This window comes from Serinus canaria, chromosome 3 (assembly GCF_022539315.1).
Source record: "Serinus canaria isolate serCan28SL12 chromosome 3, serCan2020, whole genome shotgun sequence".
In the NCBI taxonomy this organism is placed as follows: Eukaryota; Metazoa; Chordata; class Aves; order Passeriformes; family Fringillidae; genus Serinus; species Serinus canaria.
Genome location: NC_066316.1, coordinates 71,229,643 through 71,250,834, shown reverse-complemented (window position 1 = coordinate 71,250,834; position 21,192 = coordinate 71,229,643).

The following is a 21,192-nucleotide window of genomic DNA, read 5'->3' as shown; positions in this document are numbered from 1 at the left end:
GAGATTTAGATCTTTATTAGTTTATATTTTAAGCAGAATCTCATAAAGCCCTACAAACAAACAAAAAACCCCCACTAACAATTCTGTAAGCTAATTCTAACTAAATTATGACATGCATTTACATTTGGCAACAATGGAAACTGTATTTCAAGCCCTTGGGTTTGTTATAATGACGATTACATAAAGGATAACCCAAGCTGACACTCCTCCAGGCATCTGACAAGCTGGCATTGACAGTATTGTGAGCAGCAATATTGCAACTGTCTGCAGGAAGGAGCTCAATATCTACAAAGCTGGCCCTGCTCTAGTTTTCAGTGTCAGATCTACTCATACTTATAGTCTAAACAAATGTATTTATCAAACATATCAGAATACAAATATTATTCCTAGTTTTTCACATACAAAACCAAATGACCCTAAAGGACATGAATTTAACATCTGTGGAAAGACCATGCCCTCATTAAATCTGTCCTGTTCAGTAGAGCAGTGTGTCTCATGAAAATGGTATTTACTTGGCTGTGCAACGTTTCAGCTTGTGCATCACTGCATTGCTTTGCTATTGGTAGTTTTTTAGTTTGGAACTAATATTAAAATATTGCAATTATCCAAGAAAACAAGTGTCACAAAAGCAGACATTCCAGAAATCAGATTAAGCACAATAGAAAACTCATCAATAAAAGAGATAGCTATACAATAAAGAAATCTAAGACTTTTTAGATTTTCTTTTAATTTATTACAACTACCATGCATATATGCTTAGTGGATACAAATATTTACAGGTCTGAATAGGATGAAAAACGTTTTAAGAAAATGTTAAAATATCTTGGCTTTGATTTTGCTGTTTCACATATTTCACAGAACATTCTGAGTTGGAAGTGACCCACAAGGATTATCAAGTCCAGCTCTTAAGTGAATGGCCCACAAAGGGATGAAACCCCAATCTTGGTATTGTTAACACCATGCTCTAACCAACAGAGATAATCTCAGTTATTTTTTTTTACTCTATTCATCTGCAACATCTTTAATGATATTAATGATACCTTTAATTAATTAATTTATGATAACTTTAAAAATTAATTTAATGATAACTTTATTAAATAATTTAATGGCACAGTTATGCTTTAGGAAAACAATCTCCTCAAAGAAAAATAGGAATCAGTTTAGCTCAAATTTCAACCTTTCATATAAAGTGTAAAATTAATATTCTTATAAACTATAGTAATCAAGGCTCTTGTGGCACTTCTAATAAGTACAGAGTTGTTAATTCCAGTGTGTTGGTTAAATTATATTTTGAGTAAATCAGTTTACTCTCCACTTCCAGTTAGACAGTTGCAGTCTTCATAACTTCTGCTACATTACCATAAATCAGCACATTCCAAGTGGTTACACTTCAGTGGAAGGGATTAAATTTTCATGTGTTTGGGTTGCAAATTGCTTTAGGATTCTCTGAAAAAAGAGTAGTAAATATTGTGAAGTTAAGGGATAAAATTCCACCATGGGGCAAAATTGGTTCATTGAACTAAACTGCAGGATTGTTTTGCTTTTGTTTTTTGGCATTTTTTGTTTGTGTTTTTTTTTATATCAGGAAAGAATTTAGCCAATGCTGAGTAGAATTTTCATGTCTTAAAAAATGTTTTAAATAAAAGGGTTTGGATTTTTAATTACAGGAAAGATACTATCTTTCCCAAAGTTTTTGCCTCCCTGCACTAAAAATCACTAGGTATGAGGCTGTCCTGTAAAAAGTATGATTCAGATTCCTTCTTTCTCTCCCAAATTAACTTTGATGGTTTAGTCTAAAACCAAAGGAAGGTGAAGAGTATTTCATGACTCCATGGTCTGACACGATGAGTCAAATAAAATCCTAACAAAAGTGATTTGGACTTGTCAGCATCCTCTCTGTTGTTCTTCATTCATAATATTTTTACCAATTTGGTCCAACTCTTATCATCTCTATGCCTGAGTAAAAATAGTGGCAAAATCACAGATTTTCAGTGCAATTTTATATATATGGATTATTTCTCTGGAGTTAATTTATAATTCTTTCCTTATGCAGTGAAAGCAAAAAAAAAAAAAAAAAATGGAAATACTATGAAGAACATTTAATCTGAATTACTATATTTTCATTAGTTGCATATAGTAGGCCATTAAAGCTAATATAATCAAGAAAGAAGGTGCTCCCTACACCAAATCCAAATATGACACTTGTTTTTTTTTTTTCTTAAGGAACTAAAATGTCTTTTTATTTTTTCTTTCTCACAGACAGTCAGAAAATAATAATATTCTCTACTCATTTGTCAAGGTGGTAAAAGATATTTTTGTGTTTAGTAGACAGTAGAGAGGTCTAAGATCTATAATTTGATTCTAAAACTACTCAATAATGTTAGATTTTTGTTTCTTTATTAGGTTTGCATTGCTTATTAATAATTAATTCTTATGTAAATATTTTTTAGTCATCATCTCCTCAGAGGCAGAGCAAAAAAAATCCCACACCCCAACAAATAATCAGTCAATCAGTCAGACAAATAACCCAAAACCTATGTTCTGCCAGTATCCTTTTAAATTATTTATCCCTTTTTATCTTCTGTGATCCTCAGATTTAAAGCTGTTAGAGAGCTAAAGAAGTTCCTGATTTGGAAAGATGCATTGTCTTGCTTTCTCTTTTTCTTTATAGGTGTCTAGAGTATTTTTTCTGAATTTTTTAGAGCATGAACCATTGACTAGCATTTCCATACTTCCATGCTTTACAAATGCATCCAGTGCAATGGAGCACTTAATCTCCCACAAATTAGAATTTTGAGGTGAAGGGGCTGTGATAAATCTCAAAAGAGCCCTCAGGTTTATTACTTTGTTTTTACAGCAAGTAACACCTACCTTGCTCTTGCAAATTGATAGCTATCAAACCAATTTCTATTTCAGTCACCGGCTGTGAGGCATCTGACAGATGATCACAAACACATGTACCAGCTATAATCCAATTAAAATTCATTAACCAGAATGTGCTTCATGTGAGGAGATACATATAGACATACATACATTAAAAAAAAAAAAAAAAAAAAAATATATATATATATATATATATATATATATATATATATATCTGTATCACTACACTACTTAACTGAGGGCTTTAACAGGTGCCTCTGAATGTTAAAATCTGCAGTTCTTCTTTTTTAATGGCTGGGGTTCTTTTTTCTTGGTCTTCTGAGACCTCCTCTGCTGACAAAATAAGTGAAGGGACCAGCCACCATATCATCTTTATGGCTGCATCTGAAGATCTTCCTAAAGTGTGAACATAAGTTTTCTGCTCTTTCCTCCCTGCTGTGTTGATTTCTATTGCTGCCTTTTTCTTCTCACCTGTCTTCAATCTTCCTTATTTTACTTGCCATCTATTAAGAGCCTGACTTAGCAAAGCAGCTGGTGTAACATAGCTAGGGCCAAATTGGCACATGAAAAGCAATACTATGTTCACTGATTTTTTTAAAGAACTTAACTGCAGGAAAGTGAAAAAATGACTGGGTTTTTTTTTTTCTTTTCTTTTTCTTTCTTTTTATTATCTTTGTGCATGTATTTATAGTATGCAGGTATTATTATACCTTGTCTTACCCCAAAAGAAACTGCTTAAGCCAGACCTAAGAACTTGGAGAAAATGCCTGAAACTAATTTTTTTTTGCTCTCAACCAATTAATATTTCTGCAGCATTTAAAAATATTAGTTCATGTTTTGTTTCTCCTCATTCATAAAGAGACTTCATAATAAACAAAATTGTAAGGCAGTTCTTTAAAACAAAATATTTGTTTCAGCTGAGGGTAGTTTCTACGTGGATATTTCCTGTTATCTTCTATTTCATTCTTTGTGTAATAGGTATTAAGAGAAAATTCTTTCTTCATGGTATGCAATTAGTGTAAGAATATCCTGTAGCAGAAAAGCTCAAATGTATTTGAGCTTTTTTCCTTCCCCATGCCGTAGACTGTAACTAAAATTACAGTCTACAGCATGGGGAAGGAAAAAAGCTCAAATACATTTAAATCAATGTAAGTCATCCAGGCAGAACTGTACACTCTAGCAGCTTTTATTCACTAGCAGCATGGAAATTTTTTTTCCTTTTTGACATCCCTTGCAACAACTATAACAGTCTTCAGAAAAGAGTTCTTTTCCAGCAACCTCATCCAGCATATGGGATCAACAACCTTGCTAAAAGGTGGTGGCTCTGAACAGAGGAGTCAAGTGAAAACAAAGAGAAACAATTAATCTGTAATACTAGGAAAGAGAGCTGAAATTAATTGATTAGAAGTATAGGTAAAAAAAAAAAAAAAAAAAAAAAAGGATAATATTTTTAAAGCAACAGGGGGAAATTATTTTTTATAATAATTTAGTTCCTAAGTAGATCTTAAAATTCTTAAGACAATTAAAATGAAATTATATGCTCGCTTTTATTTTATATAGAAGGTTTATCTGGAGGCCTTAAAGCTATCTTTTATCAGGAATACTTACACTCACATTTTTTTCCACCAAAAATATTCAAATCTTGCCTAATACAATGCTTTTAAAAACCTTAAAATTATATTCATTCATTACTGAAGTAACAAGAGTCCTTATGAACAGCTCCTAACCTGAATGAAATCAAAGAACATGAACTGGCAGGGACATGTGGTTATGTAAGCTTCCCACCTATGATGTCAGTTTGAATACCAAGGCAAGGTGGCACCTAGGCTCTGAGAGAAAATGTGTTGTTCTGAGGAAGAAGAGAGCATGTGTTTTGTCATGGCCACAATAAGGTCCTACAGACTTTGAAATGCTGACATTATGTGCTTAGACTAGGTGGGGTAGGGTGAAACATGCACAATTTGATGAAGAAGTTGGAGAAATAAATCTTTTTTATTGTATTTTTCTGAAGTGTTTGTACAACAGGGTTCTGACACTTGACAGTAGCCTCCAGATAAACCTGCTACATAAAATGACAGCAGTAACCATTAGGAAAAGAGGCAGCAGACACTTTGAGGTTTTTTCCAGCCTGTACTCAGGAAAAAGCTCTCTATTCTGCCACTCATGTTGTGCACAAAACAGATTGGTTTTCATCAGCATTGACTTGGTGATACATCCTGGTGGAGGATGTGGCCATTCCTGGGATATGGCAGTGCTACTATCACCCTGGGTTTTTTTTGCCAGCCTTTTTGTCACCATAAAGATGTATTTTTCTTGGATTTCTCCCCCTCCTGTTCAAATAAGCAGTAAAACAGCTATTTAAGCCTGATGATCATGTACTCACTATTTGGGCTATCTCATAACAGCAGAATCTTTTTAAAGGCATGCCTTGAGGATGACATTAAGTAGACTTTCTAAAACATTAAGTTGTCTCTCTTAGAGGTTTTATTGTCAAATAAGAGAGACTACACCCAGATGCTCTGTGTTCTTTTCATTCTTCATCCTGGTTGCTCTCTGTTGAAGGTAGAGATCATAATATTTTGGTGTGGTTCAGTAAGCCTTGCACAATACTTGCAGTTTTTAGGGTTAAGATAATTCCCTACCTTTACTTAAGAAGCAAATCTAACCAAATTAAACCAAGCAGAAATGTACTCAGCCACTCCCACTCTCTCAAACCATGTTTTCAAGCCTTAGAACTAAAGTTAAGTCAAGTAATTTCAGAGAACCATTTCTATACCCTCAACTGCAAGTTTCTGCAATTCACTTCCTAGAGAGCATGAGGAAGGTATTTCATTCAAACCCTGACTTACAGAGGGAGGTATGGCCAATTGTCATTGCATTTGACAACTCCTGATTGCACCAGCAGCTGTGCTTCACATGTTTCATTCGTAGATGATAGAGCTTAAGCTGAAATCAAGATATGCCAAAAAAAGGGTGCAGATGAGTGAATTAATCAAGCTGACTAATCAGATAATACCTAGAGATCCCCTACATTGATCAGAATTCACTAATTTTTTTATGTCAAACTTTCTTTTCACCAGGGAAATAGAAGAAAAAATGGCTGGCACAGAGAAAAATTGGAGTTGGGGCAGAGATTAAGATAAAAGGAATCTATGAGTGTGTGGAGAAAGAAGCAAAAAAGCTTAAATACATGACTAGAACCCATATGGAATTAGCCCAGCTAATGGTCAAGTTCTATGCAAGAGAGAGAGTACAAGCAAAATCAGAGAGCAAAAATTTTGCTTAGATGATGAAAAGTTGTATTTTTATACAGGAAGTGATTAAAATGAGGAAAAGAGAGAGGATTAGAATGGAGGTGATAATTAGAAAAGGCTGTTCATTTTTCCCATTAACTTACATACCAACGCCGTCCTGATTTGCAAGTTTATGAATTTCTAGACTTTTAACCTGGATTCTTCATAGCCAATTTTCTCCTATTTCATCTAAAAGGCATTAGTAGACTCCACAGGTGGAAGTGCTTTATGCTTCTTGTATGATAGTACTTTCATATGTCTATAAAAGATCCAGCTTTTCATTATTTTCGGTTCCTGACATCACTGAGTTACAGTTATAATACAGAGGTGAATTTATCTAAATAATGAAAGGCTGAATTCCTGCTGACATTGAAATTAGTATTCATTTATTGTAGCTGAAGAAGCTATGATAGGTTTCCCAGGTGAAAGCAAATAAGAATTCTTTGAAGAAATTTTTTTCACTTTGTTGTACCACAAAACAAGGCAGCTCTGTATAATACTTTTATGGGAGGTTTAGGAGGGTTGGTGTTGTAACAGGACTACTTGATCTAGACTAAAATTTTTTGAAGGAATATTATATAATCATAAAGATGTATTATGTGTTCAAGAGGTCAGATTAATAGTTTCTGGGGAGGGGAGAGAGGAAGAAAATAAAACAAGCTTAAATATTTTACTATTAATCTTGTAAGAACACTGCAGTTTATTACAGCATTCATCCTTGTCTAAAGCTGTTAAAACCTTGAAGTAGCTGACTGAAGTTATCAGCAGTCCTGAGTCAATCACTGCACTAAAAATATTAAATTTGAGGAGAAAGAAAAAACCCAGCTAAACAATAAAACCCAATCAGTATTTCTTGAATTTTGGTTCTTCTGGTTACCAAACAAATCAATAGTTGAAAGTCCTCACTGTGTGTACTGTTAAGGAGGTGAGGAAGGGATGTTAGGTTACACTCTCCAGGCCCTCCTGTTGAGTCTAGAAAAAGAGTGCTTTCACTCATTTAAAAAGTGAGCACCAGCTTGATGAGTTGATCTACTAAAACGAATGTACAGATATCTGGAGCAACTTGGGCTAAATAAAATGTTAGAAATGGCTTAATTCTTTTTGACCTCAGTGTTTTGCTGGTGACCTGAACCCACCCAGTTTGCAGAACCAGATTTTCCATGTGTGCACACGTTCACATGTGCATGTATAAAAGCCTCATCCAATTCATTCTTTCATCTACACTTGTAGGGTTGATTCCTAGATTTAAAATATTCAAAACCTAAATAATATTTAAAGATCTCATGAAGATAATCCTTGAAGCTTCTACTGACAGGAAGTACCATCTAAAAACTTCTAACTTCTAGTGGAGAGCAATAGGTAAAAGGAACTGATTTTTTCGCAACAGGCAGAAAGCTGCTTAAATTATAAAAATGTCAATATAGCTACAATATTATATTGCATTCTTCCTTGGACAAAATATTTCTTTAACCAGATCAGCTGAATCAGAACATAACCACTTAGAATACAGCATACTTTCACAAGGATGCAGTAATGAAAACTGAAAACAAATAGTCAATTGAATGTTTTTGTTTTGTTGGGGCTTTTTAACAAAATTACCATTTTTTCCTACTAAATATTTTACTTTGAACTACTATGCAATGTAAGTATGAAGACAATAGATTTTTTTGTTTCTTCCCTCAATTTTCTGCCTTTTCCTCTCCAAATATAAACCTTTTTGTATTTTTTTTCCTTACATTTCTTTCTCTTTTTATAATGAATTCATTTCTATACTGGTATTTTGCCTTATTTTTTTCAGTTCTGGGAGGATGGATTCCTTTATTTGTTCTTAAGAGATACTAAGATTTTTTTTTTTAATGGAGACAAGTAAACAGATTTTTCAACAAAATAACAAGAAATTGTAAACTTATCTAATTTTCTCTGTATTTCCAACATACTACACAAGAAGGCAATAATAATTTTTATAAAAAGTCAAAAGGTATCTACTTACTTGAGGGAATTCTTTATCTGTCTGTAAATTAAATATAAGCATGCTGCAAACAAAGAAATAAAGAATTAATGTAAGTTGTGCATAAGGATCCTATGCCTATTCCATGGTTTAATCTATGCACTGCATCTGTTTGATCAAGCAGTATGGAATTCAAAAAATGGAAGGGCTGAGAAGAGATTTCAGAAACTTGTAATAAATACACACTGATCAAAATTTTCAAATTCACTCTGATATCATGTATTTCTCATTTTATTACAATTACACTTGAAAGCACATTTTCTAGCCACCAGAAATTGACAGTGCCAGAAACAGAATCTGTATACAGTATCTCTTGTGGCTTTATAAAGTAACACTGCAACTTACTGCAAAAGAATGGTAGCTTATAACTAAAATCTAGGTTTGCTCCAGTATGCTTGTAATAAGACAATCAGTAAATTAGGAGGAAATGTTTAAAAGAAAAACAAAAACCAAAACAAAACCAACCAACCAACCAAAGTAAAGAAAAGGATACTCACTTTTTGGACTGCTTCTGGAAAAGGTCTTTTAAGCTCTTTGACCTTTGAAAATATTTTTCTATCATAAAGAAAAAATAAAAAGAAAGAAATTGTAATGATCCACAAAATATTATGATTTTTTTTCCTTAATTCTTTTAAGATTAGAATGAAATCTACAGGTAGGAAATCATTCACCACCATCTAGAAAGGAAAAAGTATAAATACACCCAGTCTTAATTTTTAAGATATTTACTTTTGTGAGAGTTCATTTTCTTTCCAGAAGGAAAAAAAATTACTCTCCATTCTATTATTCCAGAGATTTATACTGTATTCAGAGTACAAAATCACCAGTAAATTTCAATTTTTCAATGTGTTGAAAGTATTCCTACACAAGGAACCTTTCAACAGATGCTAATTTCTAGGGCACATGTGATTGTCACCTACAGAGAGGCATGTGGATTCCAGTACCTTTTAGGCACTAAGTCGTAGACTTCCTGTTTATTTGCATTGAAGGACAAAGACTGTATGCTCTGCTTGCCTTCCTTTACAAGAGTTGCCACAGAAAACAGCTTTTCTCTTGCTTTTATCACTGTGAGCTGCCAGACTCCAGTCACTACAGGAGCTATGCCATCCACCTGCTTAATTCAGGAAACATGCTGGTTATTGCAACCCAGGTCAGGGAACTGATAAACAGTTCAGACCATACATTATCTTCAGCTGACAAAATCTTTTACCCTTTGTGCCTATAAAGAGGAGTGCTGCAGAAACTACGCTGGACACTGTGCATCAGACTTCACTTTATCTTGCTTTAACTGTCTAAAATCAGGTGACTAGTCCATATCATCACCTGGTATTCCTCTAGGCACTTAAAGAAGGTGATTCACCCCATCCTACTATACATGTCCCATGTAGCAAGGACAAATTGTCAGCTGGAGTGCCTCTCTCTCCACTGACAGTCATGGAAACCTGCCTAATTTTAGATGGCACTAATAAAGCACCTAATTTTAGATAGAAATAATAAAGCAAGACAAATCCTGTCCCACAGCAGAAAATATTAGCATAGCCCTTTGAATGTAAATAGCATTTCCTGAAATTCTTGGACTCGTAATTTCAGACTAACCAATTCATTACATATGATAATATATGTTCTGTCCATTTTAATAGATTATCTGTATTACTCACAAGTCACATAATCTCATACTTCCATTCAAAAAAATCCAGTGTCATTGTGCTGGAAAACCTATGAATTTTAGCATAATTTAAGGACTTCGTTGAGGCCAAAAAAATTGAAGCTTACAAAAATGTCAAAGGAGAAATTTAGAATAAAACTATGAAACTCACCTGTCTTAAAAATCTGACTCTAAAATGTGAATGACTGGAACATAACTGTACTGCTGAGATTAATCTCCTGTTTGCATACATCATTATTTCAAATAAAATAGGCCCCCAGTAAATTAGTAAAAAAGTTATCTCAATATGAAACACACCAACAAAACATAAACTGCTCAAATAGAGTTAAAACTCTTAAAGAACTTGAAGACTTGACCCTAAATTATTCTATCTCTTCCCAAAAGATAAAAAGGTGACTGTGCAACATGTTTAAAAAAAATTAAGAAAACACTGTAAAAGAGTGAGAAATACCAAAAGATGACATGTCCACTGACAAGATGGAATCAGAACATGTCAAACAAATATATCACCAGAACATTAACTAATTAATAGTGATATAAAAATCTTAAAAGAGTGACTGAAAGAAATAGGTTACTGACAAAGCTGAAGGCTAATCTTTCTACTAAAGAAAACCTTAGGAGAACTTATCTTTCTCAGGGTACAAAAATCACACATTCCATATAAACCCTTCAATTTAGCAGTGTAGTTCTGCCATTCTGAGGCAGCAAATCAACCTAAAGGTTGTCCTTCAGAATGATAGAATAATATTAGTTTAAATTTAATGTATTACATTGTCATGCAAATGTCATACATTTATTTTCTACATAGAAAAAATAGAACTGAATGTGAAGAATACATGTTATTTTCTCAGCTAAGTACTTGATGTCACAGAGATGCTTTAGCAATAGATGTGATTTAATAACTTAGTCGAACAGAACGTCTGTCCAGACTCCTACAGGTTAAGGTCAATTAGGATGCCTGGTTCATTTATTAGGTAATAACCAACTATTCTCCTTTTTTGTTATTTCATCTTATACATCAACACAACATCTACACTTTCTTGAAAAAAGAAAGATTATATTCCTGTAATCATATGTATACACAGTAAGGTTGCACAAACTTCTTGGAACTGGACGTCTGGGATAATTACAACAATAAAGTGGGAAAAAAGTGAATAATAAGTAAGAAATCTTAGAGATGTAAGTTAGAAACAGTTTTGAAGAGCTAGAAAAGTTCCCAGATGACAGAAAGCAAAATGAGCGCTGGACTGTAAATCTCTGCTGGGATGCATTGCTTCTGGTCACTGTAACTGTTTTATTTTTCAGATAAGTTTATTCAGCAGTGCTTCACAGCCTGCATACCCTGCAGCCTGCTGACAGTGGAAATTAGGTGCACATTGCTGTCCTTTTTCACGTGAGTTGACATGCACCAAACCATTTATGGGCTGCATATTGTAGATGTAAAATAGTGCACAGTGTAGGTGTACAAAGCTGCAATCAAACATGTCACTATGACTGACATTAAAAAAAGGCAAACACATACCTCAGTAGAGAGTTTTTCCATCTGGAACCCTTCTGAACAAGTACTGGCAATATATCAGCTAGTAACTCACCCAGTTTTCTTTAAGTTCTCCAATATGGGGATTAAATTCTTCAGGGCTCCTACCTCACACTCCATTTGTGCACACAAGAAAACACATTCCATTCTAGAAACCTAAGACCAGGAATAGGGTTGGGAGAACAAAACTAGCTGCTGTGGGCTGGGACAAATCTAAGTGCAGTGACAATATTATCCAGGTTTGTAAAATTTGGAGAAAAATGTTCCTCCTGAAGTGATCTGGAATTCTGTTTGCGTCCACCAGTTCAAGGATCTGTGCTCGATGCTTCAGTCTGTTATTGGATTTTTAAAGATATTTTCAAAGTAACTATGCCTGGTTCTGTGTCATCTCTTTCTTTTAACTAACAATCTGTTTCTATAGATATTTTATCTGATACAGGCAAACACCATACTTCCATCTTAATTCTTTTTTTTTTTTGGTGTGGTTGAAACAATTTTTGGTTTTAGATCTGAGAAGTTTCCAGCAATGTGTTTTAAGTAGCTTAGTCAATATCAGCTGTTCTTCATGCTCTAATTTCATGTTGACTTTTAAATGACCTTGTAACTGCTAAAGCAACAGCTGTATCTAGAAAGGAGAGACAGTGTTGCCTGCTGATTTTTTTTTCTTTAGATCTTGCTGTATTTAAATGGGGAGATTTATGTTGTTTTTATAGCTATACAAATACATGCAGAATGCACCCTGCCCTGGGGTGCATCAGGCACAGCATGGCCAGCCAGGCAAGGGAGGGAATTGTCCTGCTCTGCTCTGCACTGGGGCAGCTTCACCTCAAGTTCTGGGGGCAGTTTTCTGGCAACATAAAAAAAATATTAAATTACTAGTATCCAGAGGACCATGAGGATGATAAAGCGTCTGGAGGGGAAGCTGAGGCCACTTTATCTTTTCAGCCTGGAGAAGAGGAGACTGAGAGGAAACCTCATCTCAGTATTCAAAATCCTCATGAGAGGAAGCAGAGGGGGAAGTAGAGATCTCTCTTGTCTCATGACCCATATCAGGACTCAAGGAAGCAGCATGAAGTTGAGCTGGGAGAGGTTTCGGTTTGATATCAGGAAAAGATTCTTCATCCAGAGGGTGGTTGGGCACTGGAGCAGGCTCCCCAGGGAAGTGCTCACAGCACCAAGCTTGTCCTCATTTAAGAAGCGCTTGGACGGTGCTGCCCGGTACATGATGGGATTCTTGGAGTGTCTGTGGGGCCCTGATGGGTCCCTTCCAACTCAACATATCCTTGGATTTTGTGGTTCTATAATCACAGAATAAATCAAACACTGAGACTGAAAATTATCTTTTACTACCATGTAAGAACAAAGTCCTTTTGTTTCACATTTTCTGTCATATCATTAAAAAAAGTTCATTATGAAGCTTGAGGAAAGACAAAGAGTAAAATTCCAGTATTTAAAATTCTTTGACAGTAAAATATAAATACGGTGTCACCTTTAAAACTGCTAGCAATGTGATATTTAAAATATTTTTTTTTAAAGCCAGACTTTGAAAATGTATAAAATGATTTTTTTGTTAGTCTTTTGGGGAAGTAATTTTTCTTTTGCCATTACACTAATGAATTATTTTATGTATGTTTGAATAGGGCTATAAAGAAAATAGTTTGGAGCTTACAAAGCTGTCTCTTCCCTGTTAACTGGGACAGATTCCAGCTCTTTAGTTACCCATTATCCTAGACAAGTCTCTCCCCAAACATTTGGAATTAAGCTATAATGATACCTTCCAAACCTGTGGCAACAAGTAAGTGTGACCCCAAACATATCCGATGTCATTATAGCTTATTCATCTTTTGTTATGAAGAACAAGTCTGGAAAGCTGCACTGCCAGCTCTGAAGTCTGACAACATGAGAATTCCCAACCAGTACTCATAGTGACATTTGAATCCAGCTCTATGATTTTTGTGGACCAATTCCAGGCAGACATTATGAATTGGAGAATCATTCCAAGAGACTAATGGCAAAAAGCTCACAAGTGCAAAGCTAGCTTCATTATAAAGAGTGAGACCATTCATTTAGCTAACTGTTTCTTATCACTGATCATGTTAATTAAGAGAATTAGGCATGAAACAGCAACAAGCTAGAGATGTTGCCAATGCATTTTGTGTCTATGCACGGGTATACATGAATCTGGGTAGAAGACTATTTAAGATGGTTATTGCGGCATTTGACTGTACTTTCTGCTGGTTTAAAAGTGAGTTCTGGTTTGGGAAGAGAAGAGAGACATGCACTTTTTCTACTGTTCTCTGTCACCCACATCTCAGGTCCTAAAGAGTATTTTATGTGAAATTTTACTTGATTAAATACAAAGCCTTGAATACATTTTCTCTCTAAGAACTGTCTTACAACCAGACTTAAGAGTGAATTGAGTTGTGGTCTTTGATTATACACCACACAGACAGCAGAAATGTAGCACTGAACAAAGGGGAAACCATGGAGAAGAATTCTGGACCATTGTTCTCAGGTAGCTGTAGACTGTAAGAGCAATGTAGGTTCAAATTGCAGCTCTTTGTGGAGGCAAGTGTTGGTAAGACTTCATGGACTCCATGGACTCTACAGAGCCCTGGTCACTCAGTTTCTAAATATCACTTCTGGGAGAAAAGTGTTGCCTAAAAATTGAGCTTTGCATTACTGCCTTTCAACAGTCTGAGTTCATCATGAGATTCTCTGATCCTCAGCACAGGAAAGGACAGCAACCAGGTTCTCATGCCTGCTGCTGAGCTGTAACATAAATAAATACAGAAAGGCACAGGGATACCCCTCAAATCTGCTGTTGTTTTTCTTTTCTCTACAGAACAAAACAAGAAGGAAGCTATTTCTTTGATGTTTAGATGTCAGGTAATAATAACTTTTTGTTACGTTTTGGTGTACTCATTTAACTCTTGTCTGCTACAGTCAGTGAAAAGTGACAGCAAAGAAAACAGTATCTAACCAGCCCCATAGCTGTCTCTCCAATTCCCTGGAGTAAGTTCTAGTCTTTTAGATCAGAAGATTTCAAGCAGAAAGCCTTTTCTTGCTGCAAAGGCAAGTTACCAGAAAAGCAGGCCACCAGAGAGACCCTTTAGTACAACTATTAACACCATTCCTCACTATCACGGAGGATATAGGTATCAAAAAGAAGCTTGAAGTTAAAAGGCACTGATAAATTTTTGAAGATTTTAAATGCTCAAAATTAATCACCCTTTCTAAGACAGTGAAGTCTGTCAGAGCTCTATAAAACTTTCAAAACATTGTTTGGGGTTTTGAGTTTAATTCCATGGCTTTAGTGACGAATGCGAGCAAAAGTGTGTTTAAAGACAGACCTGTGGGTTCACAAAAAAACCCTAAACAAACAAATAAAAACCAACCAAACAAAAAAAAAACCCACTGATGAATACTTCCACACACTTGCCAGTCCATAGCATTGGCATTTTTAAAGCCCAGGTGAATTCTGGCCCTTGCTCTCAGTACTGTGGTATAGCAGCTGCTTTCTTTTGATGAGATTGAGCCATGGGCATTAGGATCTATTTTTGACTGCTGTTGTAGATTATCTCACTAAAAACACAACAAATTGTTAATGTCTTGAATTTGGAATCAGCTCTTCGTAAAAGCTTCTTGGCTACTTTAATTTTCTCTGTGCTCCAGGGTATAATGAGGAAACTGAAGGTGATATTTATAAAGTTCTTTGAGCCACAAGGTCCAAAAGTGCTCTGTATTAGTTCATTTGCCTATGACAATTAACAAATAATAGTATTAGCATTTTTGAAGTAGGAAGAAAAGACGTCTTGTCTTAGGAATCAGAAAATAATTTTAAGTATATAAGAAAACAGTTTAAAGGAAACTTGAAGAAAATTGAGAATATTTCATACATAAAGAATATGTGCCAATGTGTTGCCAGATAACCCTGCTGCAAATATTATCCAAGTCAGCAATAGCCAAGCTTTTCAAAATTATAATTTTTTTATGTGGGCAGTAGCATATTCCTTTACCACCTGATTTGTAATTGAAGTCATGCCAGGAACAATGTGATTTCCCAGTCTTGGCTGCTCAGCACATCTTTATTTGGTGGCCTGTACTAGATTACTCTTGTGCCAATCTGATGTCTGAAATAGTAGAGCCATGACTGTCAAGAATTCCAGACAGACTTTCTAACAAAATCTATGTTCACAGAATTTACAGGGCCTGAATTAGTTGGATTGTCTGGGAGAATTCATATCCAGTGTATATCCATTTCAGCATTATCTTTTTAGGAATCCACATGATAGTGCTTCAAAATACATTTTATTGGAAATTTATATCCATTTGTGTTGATAATATTCTAGTCACAGGAGAGAAAAAACTGAAAATAACACACAGAGGAGATTATAAACACAGAAAAATGTATTTATAAACTCTTGAATTGAGAAATAACATAGAAATTGGAACCACAAAATTTGATATGGCTAAAAACCATGATTGAACTAGAATTACATATTAATTAACTATAATTGCATATTAATTACTGTGGTGGTAGTGATGGTGGTGGGTGGGGTTTGTTTGGTTTTAGGGATATTTTTGATTAAATGTAAGCAGAAGTTGGTTTTGGTAACAATTTCTTAGGTTAAACTTAGAACATCCATTGACACATCTCAAGGGAGTTTCATAATTTGCCGTAGTAGTATTTTACTTAAATATCTTCAAAAGTTGTTTTCATCCAAACTGCTAAAAAAAAAGTAAATTTTAGTTTTTTATTTTTAGTATTTTCCATCTATATTTTTATAATGTAAATTTTTAAATAAAATTTTAATTTTAAGACTATTTTTCAAATATTCAAACTTTAATATTCCCTCTCATGTTAATAGGTAAAATCACGGGCATTTCAGAACATGCAGGCTGAAAATCTGTTTTTAGAACTTTCTCCTTTAACCTCACAGTTAAGTAAAATATTGCTCTCACCTACACCTTCATAATCAAAAAGCACACTTTTGAACAGGTTTTGAATACTTCAGAATATTTCCTGTAAATAATCAAGCAGTTTTTGGATTTAATATTACTGTTTTCATTGAGTTATTAGGAAAACCTGACTTTTTGCCTTCTCAGAGAACAAATATATATGCAAAGACTTTGGCATTAGTCAGATATTTAGAGGAACAAAATAATGGTTCCAATATGTAAAATTTCTCATTCAATCTATCAAAAAAAGTCAAAAAAGATGATACATTCTGAAGTCACTTAAATATCTACTGCTGGGAATCCACCTTTTCAATCTGCCTACAGTCATTTGGTCCGTGAAACTGCAGTGACACTTTTAAAGATATCCAAGATTGTAAGGTTAGAGATAGATCTAGAAATGCAATTCAGTCTGATAAAGTAGTTGAGAGGAAATATATGCTGGAGAAAAAGCTATGGCTAGCTCCTCAGTCACTATGACACTCCTTTTATATCTTCTTAAGGATTCTGTTCTCTCCTGTAGTCTTCACAGAAAATCTCAGTGCCTAACTTAGACCTTAATTACAGCATTGAGGAGTCTCACTATAAAGTAAGTAATGTGTGAGTATATCTGAGACAGTGAATCTGGAGCTGGTCCTCATCACCAAAACCCAGCTATGCAGGTCGTTTAGTATTGATCAAAATCAAATATGCCTCAGCATCTTCTCTCCAGTCTGTTTTCCTTCTACCTGCCTACTGGGCACATAGACCAGAAATAAGCTGGGGACGTTCTCCCAGCAATTACCCTGTTTGGTTGTGCAGTGAAGTTATTCTACAATGTAACGTGGCCTGCATCCCTTAAAGCATGGTCCTCTACTTCTGAAGTCAGTAGATAAAATTATTGGCCTTCATTAGTGCACAGCGAGAAAAACAGCAATTTCTATACAGTAGCTATTAATGTCTCCCTCTCTGCAACTGGAAGTGCTGTCAAATTTTCTTCTTAGTGTATGAATAATGCACCAAATTATTCTAAAGATGAATCTATACCTAAGTTAACAAGTTAGGCATTAATAAAGATCATTAAGTGAGTTCTTTAAAACAACCCATATGCCATCGTCTGCCAGAGCACCAACATATTTTTTGTATTTTATTGAAATGCTTCTATGACAGAGGGCATTCAGACAGGCCTAGGTTACTAAGCTTACATAAGAACTTGTGTTGCTGTTTCAAACCCAAAGGAAATAAACTTCCTACTACTGCTAATCAAAAAAAAAAAACAACACCTTGATCATGTGCAATTATAACATCCTGACCTTTTAAAACTCTATATTAAGTATCTGAGAGCATGTGATACTAGTGTGTGTTATGGTGTATTTTTATCATTAGCCTCATGCACTCACATGGATACAAATTCACTTTTAGAGGCAACTCCAGGAAAATTAATACTTTTTTCCTCAGTCTTTGGGCAATGTCTTCCTTCATTAGACTTTTGGAATTAGTGTTTTGTGATATACACAGCTATTTAGAGTTCACATATATATGTTTACATATACATATTTTCATATATACATACGTGTATATATTTATACATATAGATATTTATATATCATAATTACCATTGAATATGGATATACACATGCACATATATGCACAGGCACACATAGTCCCTTCATATGTTCAAGGAAGACATCATCACAAAAAATCTTTATGTTGTACGTGAATTTCAGCAGTTTCAGCAAACACTCATTAACAGCACTGTGAGAGGACATTGCAGTGCAACAGAAACACTCACACCTCATGCAGAAAGGAAATTAGATGGACTTTTCAAAAATATGTATCTCAGAGCAGCTCCCAGATTTAGAGTTAAGGATGTCTGTTTGTAAACAATTGCATTGAGATTTTTTGAAAAACAAATTGCTGTCTTTTCCAGTAAACATAGGCACATAAAGGTGAGATGAGATGGTTCAGTCTCTATGTCTTTGTCAGTGCATTTTTCAATCCAGTGTAGTAATGCACAGTTATCAGCAATTTAAAGGAATTTATTTCCCCGGCAGACAGAAATTCTGCTGTTTGCTACTACCTGCAGCTGAGGTGCACACGGGTTATTTGGATTGATGGTATTGTTTCTGCCCCAGAAGGACTAAAGCTGCTACATCAGTCTCTAGAATTGAGCTTAGTTCAGATTCCTAAAATAGCACAACATACCTGGAACAAATGCTTTGTCCTCTATGCATTTTGGTGGCAGTTGCAAAAGCACCTATGATATATAGCTCAAGGCAGTTTAAAAGAAAGAAAAATTTCTAAATCACCACAGCTCTTTTGAAAATTACTTTTGACAGAACATGGATTTTTTTTTGGCCTGAAGACTTTTTAAAAATCTGACTTCAGGTGGCTTCTCAAAAACATAGAGGTGAGAAATCAGTAGTTCTTGTGTTTCAGTACCGTGCTCGCGACATTTGTATCCTTTCAGTCTTGTATTTATTTAAGATGGAGAGATTTATGATAAAATAAAGTCAATAGAAAAAACTTATCTGAATTCTAATTACATTTGTAATGGGGTGGTCATGGAAAGGTGCCCTTCTAAATAAATATGAACGCTGACTTTGAAGCAACATTTTAAAATTCAGTATTGGAATAGAACAAACATTTTAAGTTTAAATCATCCTAGTTTTCCAAATTTCATGTTTTTATCAGTTAAATAAAGGTCAAAAAAAATAGTCATTGTCACAGCTGGGAAGTTTCCTGTGCTTGGCATAAGCGATATAAAAAGGTCAATTTTAAAAATATAACTGATGTTGAGTATATGATTCAGGACTTTTGATTGTTCTTACATGCAGGTTCCAGTTCAGTTCAGCATGTGAGTTAAGTCACATTACTCGAGCATTTTTTAAATTCTTATTCTGAGCCTCACAAAAGTCGGTTTTGTCAGTATGCTGACACCAATTTTTAGCCAGTTTCCAATTTGTGAAAATTATCTAGTTGATATAGCATCTCAAGATGTTCTATCAAAACTATTTGTGCTTTTGAGACAGCAAGTGTCCAAAAATGACATTTAAGTAGTATATTTACGTTCTGAGAGAGATGTAGAAGAGTAGGCAAGGAAAAATAACATTGTCTAAAGCCAGGAAAATGGGATGCTATGCTTTTACTAATATACTTTGTGACCTGGGACTATCTGTTTTCTTTGCCATAATATTTCTTCTACTAATAGAGAAAACAAATATTACCTACATTTAGTGGATCTAGTGCAAGGATATCTTTCTCAAGATTCTCTCAGTTTTTCTTCTGTTTGTGTTTGAGGTGTGTTTATGTGATTTTAGTTCTTTGTTTATAATATGATATATTTTACCCTGTAACTCTCTTTTCCTGTGTCTGGGTAAGCAGGATGACCTTTCCTGGAGCCCTTTGTTTTAAATTGCATCTTAGTTCAAAGTAGAGTAGAAAAAAAGACTCACAATGGCTTAGACATAATTTTAAAACTTTTCCCTTTTTGTTTAAGGTAGCGAGAGCACACACTTGCCTTGTATAAAACAAAAAAGCCGCCAAAACACTCGGAACCAAAGGAAAAAAAAAAGGTGTATGTTTTATTGTAATGAATGCTCATTAGCAGTTACAGTGCTTTAGATGTGTTCCTGGAGTGCATCTTCCACCTTAATTTAATCAGAAAGAAATTGCTTTGCACTCTCCAAGACAGCTTGGCAGCATGAACCCAATTGTAGTACACAGAGACAATTAGAAAGTTCACTTCAGAAGTGTGCATCTGATCCAAAGATAATCTCCAATAAGGATATAACTGTTGAGACAACCAGAGCAGTATAAAATATGTTGATTTGTATTTATTTCTCACACACAATTTCAAGCTCGGTTACGTCTTCCAAAGCTAATATTAGCATTAAGAAATTTCAGTGAATTCATCATTTTACCATGACAAATCTCAATATTTCCAATCAGTTTTCTGCATAAACTTTAAAGTACAGAACTTGTAGTTTGCCTCAATGTTATTTCACTTTTTCCTTTACTTTTTGTCCTTCTGTTAGGCCTTCTGCTTTAAACATGGACAAAGGTAGCTTTACCTTGTCATCTTATTTATTCGGCTAAAATATTTGTCACCCAAATCAAAAGGTTCTACTCTTGTTCCTCATACAGAACACAACAGGCACAGTCTTTACTGTGTTCCTGATGGCTTACAGCAGAGAGAAACTTAGTAAACTTAATGAAAAGGGATTGTCTGTAGAAACACAGATGCACTGAACTGTTATACTAAAAGAGCAGTGGTGGTGCATTTCTCGATTCCAAAACCACTGAATTTTGCTGCTTTAGCAAGCAGACGTTAATCACTTTGTCAAAAGCTTGCACAAAATGTAGCAAGACACAAAAAAAAGGAATTAGCCTAAAAGAATAGAGTTACACTTGCCCTCAGTTGGACAATTGGTCATCTAGTGACAGATACGTAAGCTGGGAGTCAGAAGGTGTCAGAAAATAAGGTTGTAGTGTGAAGAAAGACCTGGATATGATAATCTTGAGGGAGAAAACTCGAGGTGTTCTTAAGGTAATGACAGTAGATCAGTGCTTGGCACTAAGACAGGAAGGACTAAGTACCATTGTATTAATTCCTGGCATGTAAGAATCTTATGAATTGTCTAAGAATCACAGACACCACCAAATTACCTCACACAATGCTAGAAAATGGGTGTAACACTTCTAGCAATGTTCAGCCATTACAGCTAAAAGCCAGGTTTTTTTATACAAATATTCTGTGTGTTCATGAGGATGGAACTCTTAGTGTGATGTATTTATAATATGACTATACATTACTGGAAATTACTGGAAATTATGTCACTGATGGTTTATTGAATTTATTGGAATA